Genomic DNA, 13907 nt, shown 5'->3' with positions numbered 1-13907 from the left:
CCCACTTTTAAAAAATGTGTATTTTAGGTTGAAAGTATAGCTCAAGTGGCAAAGCATTTGCCTAGCAAGTTCAAGGTTCTGGGTTCAATCCCCAGTTACCACCCCCCCCATAGCATTTTTTAATGGCTAACAAGGATCTTAATAGAGGCATAACATAAAACATATGGAGGTTATTTGTTTGACTTTAGGAAAGACCAAGGTCATGTTTCTTGCTGTGCCAAGGTTCCTATGGAACATTTTATTTTCAAGGTAAGTTTACTGAAGTCTAAATCACACTTAATAAAATTGACCTATTTTGGTGTGTAGTTCTAAGAATTTTGACAAACACATGTGCTGGATAACCATGACCACAATGTAGATATGGGACTTTTCCATTCTTTCCCCTAGGGCTCTTCATAGCCAACCCCTTCCCAAACCCCTCCCCAGCCCCAGGCCCTGACAACCACTGATCTATTTTCTGTCCCTAGAGAGCTCTTCTCTTTTCTTTTTCTTTTCTTCCCTCCCCTCCCATCCCCTCCCCTTCCTTCCCCTCTCTCTTCCCTTCCTTCCCCTTCCTTTTCCTCCCTTCTCCTCTCCTCTTCTTCTCTTCTTTCTTTTCTTCTATGGTACTGGGGATTAAACCCAGGGCCTCCCATATGTTAGGCAAGCACTCACTTAAGCCACGCCTTAGCCCTTTTGTTTTTGTATTTTGTTTTTGAAATAGTGTCTTAAAAACTTTTCCCCAGCTAGCCTTGATCTCTAGATCCTCCTGCTTCCACCTCTTGAGTAGCTGCAATCGCAGGCATGTACTACCTCACCCATCTAGAGTCTCCTTTTTCAGGAAGCCACATCAATGGGAATCATCCAGTGTATAGCTTTTTGACTCTGGTTTCTTTTACTTAGCTAATGCATTTGAGGTGTATCCATGCCATGCTTGTAGCAACAGTAATGCACCACATAGTGACATTTCAGGTAATGACGGACAACCTGTGTGCTGGTTGTCTCACAAGATTATAATAGAGCTGAAGCTTTTCCCTCACCTAGTGACATCATAGTCATTGTCAACTCATAGTGTATCTCATTACCCGTGTGCAGTGATGCTGGTCTCAACAAACCTACAGTGCTGTCAGCCATATGAAAGTGTCACACAGATGATTATCAACAGAGCCTGATACTTGACAGTGACAATAAGTAACTATGTGATAGTTTACATACTATACTTTTTATCATTATTTTAGAGTGTGCTCTTTCTACTCATAAAATGTTTACTGTTGCCATGTGCCATGATATACCAGTAGCAGCTTCATCCATCTATGTTTACTGTGTTTCTTTCTTTGGTGGTACTGAGGTTTGAACTCAGGACCTTGTGCTTGCTAGGCAGATGCTTTACCACTTGAGCCATGCCCTCAGCCCCTCTTTGCTTCAGTTATTCCCCCCACCCCACCCACAGGGCCTCATATTTTGTCTAGGGCTCACCTCAGATCACCATCCTCCTACCTAAGTTCTCCCACACAGCTGGGATCACAGGCTTGCACCACCATATGGGGCTTATTGATTGAGATGGGGAGGTGGGTCTCACTAACTTTTTTCCCAGGTTGACCTTGAACAGTGATCCTCCTGATCTCTGCCTCCAGAGTAGATGGGATTACAGGTATGAGACGCTGTGCCTGGGCTTACTATGTCTTTTGATTGTCTCCAGAGGCCACATGGAGTGACTGACCTATTCTATCTAGATAGGTGTAAATACACAATGACAAAATTCCCTGGCACATATTTCTTAGAACACCATTGAGCAACGCATATTGCCTTTTTATTGCTGGACAGTATTCCACTGCATGAAAGTACCACAGTTTGCTTATTTGTTCACCAGTTGCAGGACATAGGGATTGTTTCCAGTTTGGGGGAAATTATAAAGAAAGCTGCTGTGAATATCTTCATACAGGGATTGCTTCCCTGGGGTAAGTCCTTTGTTTCCCCACTCCTGAGGCTTCCTCATTATCTCAGAAGTCACTACCTTGGGGACCTGAGCAGTATTCTTCTAGCATCAAACGTGTGGCATGTGAGTTCTAGAGCAGGGAGTAGCTTCATTTTTGTTTTAAAGTTCCCTCTATGGAGACAAGGAACAAATAATAAGTAGAGAAATGGATGAGTGATAGACTGAGGGAGAAGTAAGGAATACTGAGACAAGTGAGCCTGAGGCAGGGCTTCTGTGTCAGGTGCTGTAATTAAAGGCCTCTTCTTAATTAGCAGCCCAGCTGCCTATAAAATTGAATTGTGCTTCTCTGCTTATAAACTGGACTCGTGACTCACTGAGTTATGATTTGCTTAAATGCACTGTCGCCATTTGGGCGTCCGAGCTGATGTATTGCAGCTGATGTCTGGATTCAAGCGAGATGATTAGGAGGTCTCTGGCCATCAGAGAGTTCTATTAATAATTCCATTTGAATAACAATCCTAGCTGACACTTACTGAGCACTTGCCGTGTATCCAATACTGTGGGAAGGACTTTACAGACTCTACCTTAGTTAATCCTCATGACAGCCTCAAAGATAGTGATAATTTCCTCCACTTTACAGATGTTACAGGATCTGAAGCACAGAGAAGTTGAGGACAGCTAGCAAGTGGCAAGGCTGAAATATAAACACAGACCATCTAGCCAGTGAGCTCAATTCCTCAACCACTCAGCTACCCTGTCCCTCCCCACTTGCTGTTATGACCAGACATTTGACATCTTTTTTGGCTACAAGGTGACCTTTATTATCCCTGTTTTACAGATGAGGGAATTGAGACAAGAATGAGGAAGTAGGTCAAGGTCCCCACCACATGGTGGGTCACGGACTCTGGAATGGAACCTATGTCAGTGCATGTGTTTTTCATCGCCTCTCCCTGCCTCCAGTAAAATCACTCGGCTTGCTTTGGACTTGACCTAAGTTGAGGGACTGTCAAAGTCATGAAATGAAGATGTATCTGTCCAAGGGCTCTGTTAACCTTGCTGTTGGGACTCAGCAGGAGCTGCAAGCGTTTCTACCTGGGAGCTGGCTCCACGCAGTGGGCTGGCCCCAGAGAGGATCTCTACAGGGACCAGGAGGAATACTATAAAAACATTCTCATTTTTACCAAGCTTTTTCTCAAACAATGAACTCCTCTAGGAAAGTTGGTGATGGCGGGGGGAACCCCACAAAAATAAATACTTGTTAAAGATAGATTTACAGTAGATGTCTTTCTGCATTCATTTGATTCACATTTCCTTAATAGGTCGCTTATTCTGGGCAGCATGCTTGCTCTAATTGGTTTTGCCATCATGTGATGGCTGGTGTCTGGAGGGGACAGGGAGCTTGAAATGTGAGCCACAGCTATGGTTATAAAACCACTGAAGAAGTGCGTTAGTACCTGATCATGCCTCCTTCCGTGTGGAGGTAAAAGCCAGCCGCATCTTTATTAACCTTTCCTTCCAGGCGAATGCTCAGATGTGGGGGCACTTGGATTTTATTATTGGCTTTATCATTTCTGGGCATCTTCTTTGTGCTAACTCTGCGTTCAGCACTTTTGGACGATTGCTATCTCTAGTCCCCACCACAAGCTTTATGTATGTGTCACTCTCCTGCAGAATGATGGCTCCTGAATATAGGGAAATATGTTACCCAACATGAGTTGGACCTAGCTTTCTATCATCCAGGGGCCCCTAGTTTAGAAGGAGAAACTGACACATATAAATACGCAGCATCCATGGCACCCTCTGATAGTGCGGTAGCCACTCTAACAATTATAGTTAACATTTAAGGAAAATCAATTATGGTCCCTGTCCCTGGGCCCAGTTCTGCACGTGTTTATGTGCCTCATAATCCTCAGTGAAATCGGTGCTGTATCAGTTATCTGTTATCATCATAATGCTGGGTAACAACCATAAAACCTCAGATGCAGTCAACAACATTTATTTTTGCTTGTGAGTCCAGGTCTTGGCTGCAGCGTTGATTCCAGGGCAGCAGGCTGTGGCCAAAACTCCTTTGCGGTGATGTGGGTGGCGGGCCACCAGGCTGGGAAGGTCTCTGATGAAACAGTGGGCCTGTGTGTTGTGGGGTCACTCTGGCTCCTCCTCCTGGCAGATCAGGTCCATTAGTGTCCTCCGTTTACAGATGAAAAATGAAGGCATGCAGAGATACCCAAGCTCAGACAGAAACGGATGGCAGTGTAGACAAAAGGGCTATGGCATGACTGGCAAAGAGGAGGTTGATCCTTTTGTAAAAGACTTCTTTAGATGGAGATGAACTTGAACTCAGGTGCTGTAGCAGATGCTGGGTGGCCTTGCCACCTATGGTACCAGGACAGACAGCCTCTGGCTCACTGTCAGCAGGAGCAGACAGTCCTCACATGCTGACAGTGTCTTCCCTCAAAGGACTCTACACCTCTGCTTGAGGCTTTCCCAGTGTGGTGATGCTTTGCTCAGTTACTTATGGGGCAGCCTGCAAGAATCGGATTTAATCTCCACAGCATCAGTGCTCAACTGAGATGGTATGGTGCTGGTGAATCAATACCGCAGCTGCCCAGCTTCATGGTGGTAGAGGAATTCCATGTGCATTTACCAAATTTCTCAGAAGATCCTTCTCCTGGTAACCTGTGCCTTCTGTCGCACCTGCTGTCTCCTCTTCTGACTATGACACCTACACTGGAGCCCCGGCCTCATGGTCTGCTGCTGTAGGAATTCAAACTAGGATACCTTGGAGGGTGGGCTGGAAGGATGGGAAAGACCCTGACCTACAGTGGGAGGCTGGGGAAGCCTCCCCTAAGACTCTTTAGGAATCTTTTGGACATCGTTTCTAAAATTTCTTTGTGCAAATAATACTCTTGTCTGTGATTTTATGTCACTTTCAGATTATTTACTTCAGATTGCTTCCTAGAAATGGAATCTGTAGTTAAACATTTCATAGGCTTTTGGCCACAGTCATCTTAACTTTAACATTGAGGGCCTGCCTAACCCAACACAGATATTTATCTTAGAACCTGAAGACGGCTTTTGTTGTTGTTTAATTTTTGGCAGTACTGGTGTCAGAACAAAGGGCTTTGGGCTTGCTAGGCGGATGCCTTGCTACTTGAGCCACATCCCCAGTCCTTTTTGCTTTAGTTATTTTTCAAATAGGGTCGCACTTTTTTGCCCTGAGTCAGTTTTGGACTGTAATCCTCTTACCTATATTCCTTTATAGCTGGGATTACAGGCATGTGTCACCACGTCTGGCTTATTTGTTGAGATAGGGCTTTGCCGACTTTTTCCCTGCAATAATTTCGAACTGCAACCCTCCCGATCTCTGCCTTCCAACTAGCTGGAATTACAGGTGGATGCCACCACATTTGATCCCTGAAAAAACTTCTAATTGTTGAGATTCTGAGGGCCTGGGGGATGTATTAGTCCATTTTCTGTTGCTATAACAAAATACCCCAAAGGTGGTATTTTATAAAGAAAAGGGCCTTACTTAGCTCACAGTTTTGGAGGTGAAAAGTCCATGATTGGTTGGCCCCGTTGATTTGGTCTCTTGTGAGGGCTCCCTTGACTGGGTCACAACATGGCAGATGTAATCACAGCAGGAGGGGAAATCACATGGTAAGATAGGAAGCCAGACAGCAGGAAGGAGCCAGTTTTGTTCTTCTAAAAACCTATTCTCAAGGAAACTTACTGGAGTCCCACCAAAATTTCATTAATCCTTTCCAAGGGCAGAGCACCCAATGACCTACTCACCTTTCACTAGACATCACTTCTGTTTTCTGAAGGCCAGCAAAGATTTATTTAGCAAAGCAGGACAAAGTAGGGAGAAGTAAGAGAGAAAGAGGAGCACCCTGTGATACACAGGAGTTGAAAGTGAAGGGGCTCAAAATGGCTCTTTGTTCTAGGCATATTTACACTTTCTGCCTTATGGGATTCCAGTTTGAACCCTTATCTGGACAAGTAGCCATATTACCTAGCAATGCCTAATCATTTTGCTGGGCTTCCAAGCATGGAGACAATAGACTTAGTGTGGATCTACTATTATCCCAAACACGGAGACAATGGGTGTAACATTCAGGGCATTCCTTTCTGAAGACTTCACCCCTCTTAAGATCCCACTGCCTCTCATATCACCACCCTGGGAACCAAGCCTCCAACACATGAACCTCTGGGAATGAAAAAACCTTAGCAGCAGACCATGTACTCCTCAGCTTCAAATTAAACATTAAACATCCCTGTTCTAACAGTCCATTGGCCTCTCTTCAAGCATGAACTTGCCAATTTTCCACAGTCTTTCCCTATAGTCTCCACTCATCTCTGTTTCTCATCTTTTCTTACCTTTTCCATTTTAGGGGCCAGCCCCCAACCCATGAGACTTCTCCAAGTCAAGCCATTCACCCCTCCCTCTATTGCCTCTTACCCGAGGGCTAGTCTTCCCCACTCATGCTGTCCAGTTGGAACTTTCACTAAATCCAGGACTGACCTGTCCCTCAGGAAGTCTGTCAACTAGTGTGCTTGTAGAGATAGGATGGAAGTGGGGGGGTGCAAGGAGAGACCATCACAAGAGAGTTCAATGAAGGGATAAAATAAACATGGGAAAACTGGAGAATAACCTGAACAATTTTCTGTTCTCCCAAATATTGCCTCATAGCCTCCAATTCTGTGCTGTGTTCTTGTGGACCCTGCAAGCTTTTTGGTCTCCAATAATTCTCTATTAAAATGCAAATACCTACTAGGAGTTGTTAAGCCTTATCAGCTAATGGTCGACTGTTGAATGAGCATAAGATCCTCTTTAATGGGGCATGGGATGGCGGAGCGACAGGCTGTACGGTGGAAGGAAAAACAGATTCAGGAGACTATTTATGGAAGGGGTCATTCTTTGGTCTTTCTTCTATTTTGATCATGAACCATTATCCACAGCCCTCTCCTTTGCCTTCCCAAGAGCAGTAGTTTTCAAATGGCTTGTTTCTCTTTGACCTGAGCATACATTGAATTAAGGAGGGATGCTGGGACAGCTCAGCTTTGCCTAAATTAGGAAAAGTTAATGTAATTCAAGGAAATAGCTAGCGCATCCTCTCTGTGACATAAATTTAGCTGCATTTGATTACATTAGGCTTGTGGAACACATGTGGTCTTGGTGGCTCAGTGAGTCACAACAAAGCCTGGACTTGGCCAAATGGATGGGTATACTTCTTTCATGGTAGGAAGTAAGCCACAATCCTACCAGTGGCTTGCTCATGTGTGCCATTGAGGAAGGACCACAAGAGCACACGGATGCACACTGCCAATCTATCCTCACTCCCTGGAAACCCACAGAGACGCAGCCTGACCTCTACAGGAAATGATGGTATTCATCAGCTGAGTCCCAGCCTCCCAGCTGGAGAGCCTTCTCCATCATGTGTAGCTCAAAGTACAGATATCTTCTCTCCTTTGCTGGACTGTGAGCTCTTCTGCAGGAGCCAAGTCTACTTCATCACTGAATGCTTTCAGAATAAAGGCATCCACAAAGAATAAATGGCATGGCAGGATCATTCCAAAGTAGAATTATAAAATGAATACAGTCTTTGCCACCCTCCCATACCTCTCCCCAGGATTCTGTCTCCTCTTACAGGTTGCTAGTCAGGTGCTTAAAAACCAGGAAGGCAGCAGCACCTACCAATCAGAAAAGGAGTGAGCTGGCTCAGAAGCTTGCTATTGGGGCTTCCTGATGAGCTACGTTAACCCAGAAGTTCCTGGAGCTTCAGGCTCTCCAGGGTTCTCAGGAAGGGGCTGGATTGACAGAGCCACCTCCAGGTGCATCTTCTTGCCCACTGGTATGGAAGTAGTCCAGGATTTTAACAATCTCACTGCTGTCCTGGGTGCATCCTGCCAGTATGTCTTATTCACATAACCAGCTCTAAGCTCCAAGGCGGGGTGAAGCCAGGCCTAGGAAAGCTCTCTTTGCATGGGACTGAGTACTTTATGTGTGTGGGGGCAGGGAGATGTTAGTGACTTCAATCCTGGAGCAGGCAGGGGGATTGAATTGAAGAGGACCAGGGCCTGGTGACCCAAGAGGACACTGTGTAGCTCTTAGCTGACAAGATAGGTCACAATCCCTCCTCAGGCCCAGCAGATATGGTTACTGGCACTGGCTTTGATATCCAAGGAAATATATATATATATGTACTCACATATAATATATATTTATATGTATGTAATATATATGTACAGATATTGCAAATGCCCTGGATAAAATTACTCTCTATCATCTATCTGTACCTCCAAGAAAGAGTTTCCTCTAATGTTGACACATCGACTTTCTCTCTCTTTTTTTTTTTTTTTTGCTTAGCTTGTTACCAATATTGAAGGAAAAAAAGTACTGTCCTCTTTCCCACTACCTCCACATCCCCTTCAAAACCAAACAGAACAAAGCAAAGCACCACATCTTTAGGCAGCCGCACTTCTGCTGCTTGCTTGAGAAGGGAGGAGCTGTGTTTGCTCTTTGCACTGAATTGCTGGTGAGTGTGTGGGGTGCTCAGGGCCCGGTGTGGGTGTGGCTCCCTCAGCCCTCATCCAGGCTTTACACTCCACGCAGTCCCCTACAGGGCTAGGGAAATTGAGCTTGCAGGGTCTGTGGAGGTAACCAGGGGCCCGGTGGGCAGAGGGGTTGGATAGGAGGAGGAGAGCAAGCTATTTTCAGTTCCTCAAGAATCCTAATGGAAATTATAGATTAACGGAGTGCTCTTGTGTGCAACTAGAGAAATTCAACTTGAGCCAGCTTAGAGAAAAAAATGGAGCTAATTGGCTCATGAAATCAATCCGCAGGAAGAAGTGAACCGTGCTGAGCCTCAGGGACAGCTGAAGCAGAGCCTTAAATGTCACCAGGACTTGCTCTACTCCTCTCACCTGTGCACTTTGCTGAGCACGGGCTTCCTACTTTAGTCTAGGGCTTTCAACCTCCCCCCCCCCCCCCCGCCCCGCCGCAGCCCCTGGACCTGTGGAGACATTTTTGGTCATTGCAACTGAGGGGATTGGGGGATGCTACTGCACTTGTGCACGGAGGACAAGGATGCTGCTAGGCGTAGAATAACCTCCTACAAAAGAGAATTATCTGACCCCAAATGTCAGAAGTAGTTGATAAACCCTATCTGAAGAGCAGCGTCTTAGTTCATTTTGTACTGTTATAACAGAGTACCACAGAGTGGCAACTTATCGCCAACTTGGTTCTGGAGGCTGGAAAGTCCAGGGTGAAGGGGCTGCATCTACCAGGGGCCTTCTTGTTGTGTCATCCCGTGGAGAAAGAGAAAAGACAAACTCATCTTTTAGAAGGAACTCAACTCTTGCAGCAGTGCCATCCATCCATTCACTAGTGTTGTGCCTCTCTTAAAGGTCATTCCTTCTAATTCTAACATCTTGGGATAAAGTTTCCAGTATGTGAACATTGCCAGACACATTCAAACCAAAGCAACCAGCTTCCTCTGTGGCTGGACACACATCTGCTGGCAGTTCCCAGACTCTCACGCAACAGCTTTGGTAGCCCAAAGAGGGCTGAGGTTTGCGTAGTTTGATCTAAATGTCAAAACTCCCAAAAAAAGGTTTGTTTGTTTGTTTGGTTGGTTTTTTTTGATTGTGGTACTGGTGGTTTGATCTCAGGACCTCATACTTGCTAAGCAGGCGCTCTACTACTTTAGTGATGCTTCCAGCCCTTTTTTCATTGGTTATTTTGAATAGGGCCTGCTTTATGTGCAGGCCACCTAGACTGTATCTCCTATTTATGCTTCCCTGCATAGCTGGCATGACAGGCACACTCCACTGTGCCCAACAATTCGTTGAGATGGGAACTCATGAACTTTTTGCCTAGGCTAGCTTCAAACTGTGATCCTCCCAATCTGTGACTCCTAAGTAGCTAGGATTACAGTCTTAAGCCACAGCACCCAGCCATCACAAGGAATTTCCTGGTGTGTCCAGCTTGTTCCAGGGCCTTTTCTTAGATTAATCACTATGGACAGAAAGGTGAAATTTTAGATGATCATGGAAGCCCTTTCTAGAACTTCATGGTTGGAGTTGAGGGAACAGTCTCAGAAGAAAGAGGGTGAAAGGCAGGTCAGAAAAAACAGACAAAGCCAGGTACCGGTGGCTCATGCATATAATCCTAGCTTCTCAGGAAGCAGAGATCAGGAGGATCGTGGTTCGAAGCAATCCCCAAGCAAACAGTTCCCAAGACCCTATCTCAAAAATACTTGACACAAAATAGGGCTGGCAGAGTGTCTCAATTGGTCAGAGCATCTGCCTAGCAAGCATGAAGCCCTGAGTTCAAACCCCCAGTACCGTCCCCCCAACCCAAAAAAGAAAAAAAAATCCCAGATTATAGTAAGGCTACAAATGTTACTACCAAGTAAGAGTAGATGTTTTGGGAAACAATATTTTTTTTAAACTATGGACTGGGGCGGGGGCAGGTAATGACAAGTGGTCTTTTGTGGAGTAATCTAGAGCCTTCCACTGAACTACTGCACAGGCTGAGCTGGTATTCCATGCTCCTGACCTTTTTCATCCCACTTCTCCCATGAAGACAATTCCTGGGGGACCATTCTCCACTTGGAATCAATGGATGGAAAGTGGCGATTTAGATAAACTAATTATCACTAATGTTTAGCGAGCTAATGAGTTATTTCTTCCCAATGACATAATGCCTAACCCCATTACAACTGCATATCCTTTAGAAAGTCCTTAAGGGAGAAAATAGTAGTAGAACATGCAGTTGAAAGGGGATGGTGGTAGGAAGATATTTTTGTTACAGGAGGCCCTTAGATTCAGGTCATTCGTGAGCACAGAGAGTTATACTATATCTGAATTAAACATACTTAAGGTCAGTATTTTCTGAACTATGTTCTCTGAAATACTGAGTTCCTGGGATGATACTCAGTATTATTGAAAATGAAGATTTTGTAATTGAATCAGTTTGGGAATGCTGACTTAGGTGACATTCAGTAAGTTTCTGTACTATAAGACTCAAAGTATTTAATAATAGAATGGATGTTGACTATTGGAAAGGGATATTTGGTATATGCATTTTCCAGGCTAATTGGGCCAAGAAACCTCCTTTGTTGAGGTGCATTTAAGGAGGGTGACATACCCTGCTTTAAGTTCACTGTCCTTGAGTCATTGCTAGATATTCTCTTTTATTCCCAAAAGTGGAGAATAAATTATATAGTCACCCTATTCTAACTAAAACATATGCTACAAAATGCCTTCCTGTTTCCATCTTGATTTGTGGAGAGCAACTTTTTAGACACTCTTAAATCAGCCTTGGGACTTCCTTTCCATCTGATGGCATGTGTTCACTCACCAGTGGGCATCAAACTTGGAGACAGACTCAGTTCTTAGTGATCTTTAGAGTGGAACAGAATTGCCTGGAACAATGACTTTCCATTGTCCCCCAGAACATTTACACATTGGCTTCCATCCGTACTCCCGTTAGACTCTCTAGATCAAAGACTAGATTGTTTAAAATTGGCCAGACCTGAAGGTCATTGCATTATTAAGGAATTATTTGGTTTTAAGAGACTGAAATTCAACTTGAAAAAGCAACAACACAACAAAAAAGAAAGAAAGAAAGAAGGGAGGGAGGAAGGAAGGAAGAAAGGAAGGAGAAAGAAAGAAAAAGAAAGAAAGAAAAAACAATTTTGGGAAGAAACCTGCAAATGTCAGGAACTAGCACCCATATGGGTACCACAGAGGCTGGACCCGGTTTCTTTATGCTTCTGAAACAAGAGTTTTAGACTGAAGACCCAAACTCCTAGGATTCCACATGCCGTATAAAGAGGCATGGTGAAGGACAGAGTAAGATTTATTAAATGGCTTGGGACATGCCATGGGAAGAGGCAGAGTAAGTACTCAGTCCATCTTCAGTAATCTTCAGAGTATGGACATGAGTAATAGGTTTAAATAGACAGAAGAACTGGGGACACTGGACAAAAGGTATGCATAGTTAAACAGTCCCAGTCACAGGTGTGTTCTGGTTGACCATTCCGAAGGTTCCAGAAAAGATGTTATTGCTGTCATCACGTGAGAGGAGCAATCTAGTTCCCAAGACACGATTGCTACTGCTCCAGGGTGCAGCCTCATCAGTAAAGGTGGTTGTCCTCATTTGGAGTGGTGGTCTGTCCTGCAAGTCTCTGCTGTTCCTTGGGGGAAGTTTCAGTCCCTTGTCATGAAGGTGTTATCAATTATTCCTGTTCTTCCTTGATTCCAAGTTTCGTGCAGGAGAGAATGGCTCAGGGCAAAGGGCAATAGGTACAAAATGGAGACAGGGATGCCAACCTTTTCCCTTGCTTTTAGTTAAGTCATGGGCACAAGTAAGGAGTCAGTGCTTTTCAGCAAAAGCAGTTTAAGCACCTCTTACACCTCTAGGATTCTCTCTCCAGTCACAGCTTGCCTCTGCCTTGTTTTCAAACTTTCCCACGAAGGACTATGCCATCTTCATAGATGCTGGTAATTACAGAAGACAAAATTCATGACTTTCAGGGATTTACAAAACAAGTACTAGACAAAACAAACAATTATTTTAAAATTAGTACCACGAGCAAAAAAGCTAAGCAGTTCATGCAAGAAGAAGCCCAGGACATTAGGATATTGTCCTAAAGTCAAAGTGTGGACAAAATATGATTCTCATTTTTTAAAAAAATGCCCAAAATATGATTCTCATTAAAAAAATGCCCTTGAATGTCCTTGGGTCAGCTCTAATGTACAGTAGTATAATTTCGTGCATTCAGCTCTCAATATATGTAAATGACAGAGGTACACCACAATGCACAGAAAATAAGAGGAAGTACAGAGGCAGAACAAAATTTGCAGAGGTACACCACAATGCACAGAAAATAAGAGGAAGTACAGAGGCAGAACAAAATTTGCAGACTTCTATATACACAAAAGAGAGGTTTGGTGTTGGCGAGGATGTGGGGAAAAGGAACCCTCTTACACTGTTGGTGGGAATGTAAACTAGTACAACCACTCTGGAAAAAAATTTGGAGGCTACTTAAAAAGCTAAACATTGATCTACCATTTGATCCAGCAATACCACTCCTGGGGATATACCCAAAAGACTGTGACACAGGTTACTCCAGAGGCACCTGCACACCCATGTTTATTGCGGCACTATTCACAATAGCCAAGTTATGGAAACAGCCAAGATGCCCCACCACTGAGGAATGGATTAAGAAAATGTGCATTTTCTTATACAATGGAATTTTATGCAGCCATGAAGAAGAACGACATGTTATCATTCGCTGGTAAATGGATGGAATTGGAGAACATCATTCTGAGAGAGGTTAGCCTGGCCCAAAAGACCAAAAATCGTATGTTCTCCCTCATATGTGGACATTAGATCAAGGGCAAACACAACAAGGGGATTGGACTATGAGCACATGATAAAAGTGAGAGCACACAAGGGAGGGGTAAGGATAGGTAAGACACCTAAAAAACTAGCTAGCATTTGTTGCCCTTAACGCAGAGAAACTAAAGCAGATACCTTAAAAGCAACTGAGGCCAATAGGAAAAGGGGACCAGGAACTAGAGAAAAGGTTAGATCAAAAAGAATTAACCTAGAAGGTAACACACATGCACAGGAAATCAATGTGAGTCAATGCCCTGTATAGCTATCCTTATCTCAACCAGCAAAAACACTTGTTCCTTCCTATTATTGCTTATACTCTCTCTTCAACAAAATTAGAGATAAGGGCAAAATAGTTTCTGCTGGGTATTGAGGAGGTGCGGGGGAGAGGGAGGGGATGGAGTGGGTGGTAAGGGAGAGGGTGGGGGCGGGGGGGGGCAATGACCCAAGCATTGTATGCACATATGAATAATAAAACAATAAAAAAAGAGAGAGGTTTGGAATGAAAGAATCAGAAAGAAAAGAAAAACCCAGCCTAGACAGGGAAGGGCTGTGTGGAGTCTTCAGACTGGGATGGGCAGTTGG

Source organism: Castor canadensis, chromosome 9, assembly GCF_047511655.1.
Source record: "Castor canadensis chromosome 9, mCasCan1.hap1v2, whole genome shotgun sequence".
NCBI lineage: Eukaryota > Metazoa > Chordata > Mammalia > Rodentia > Castoridae > Castor > Castor canadensis.
Note: the sequence above shows the minus strand (reverse complement) of the source record.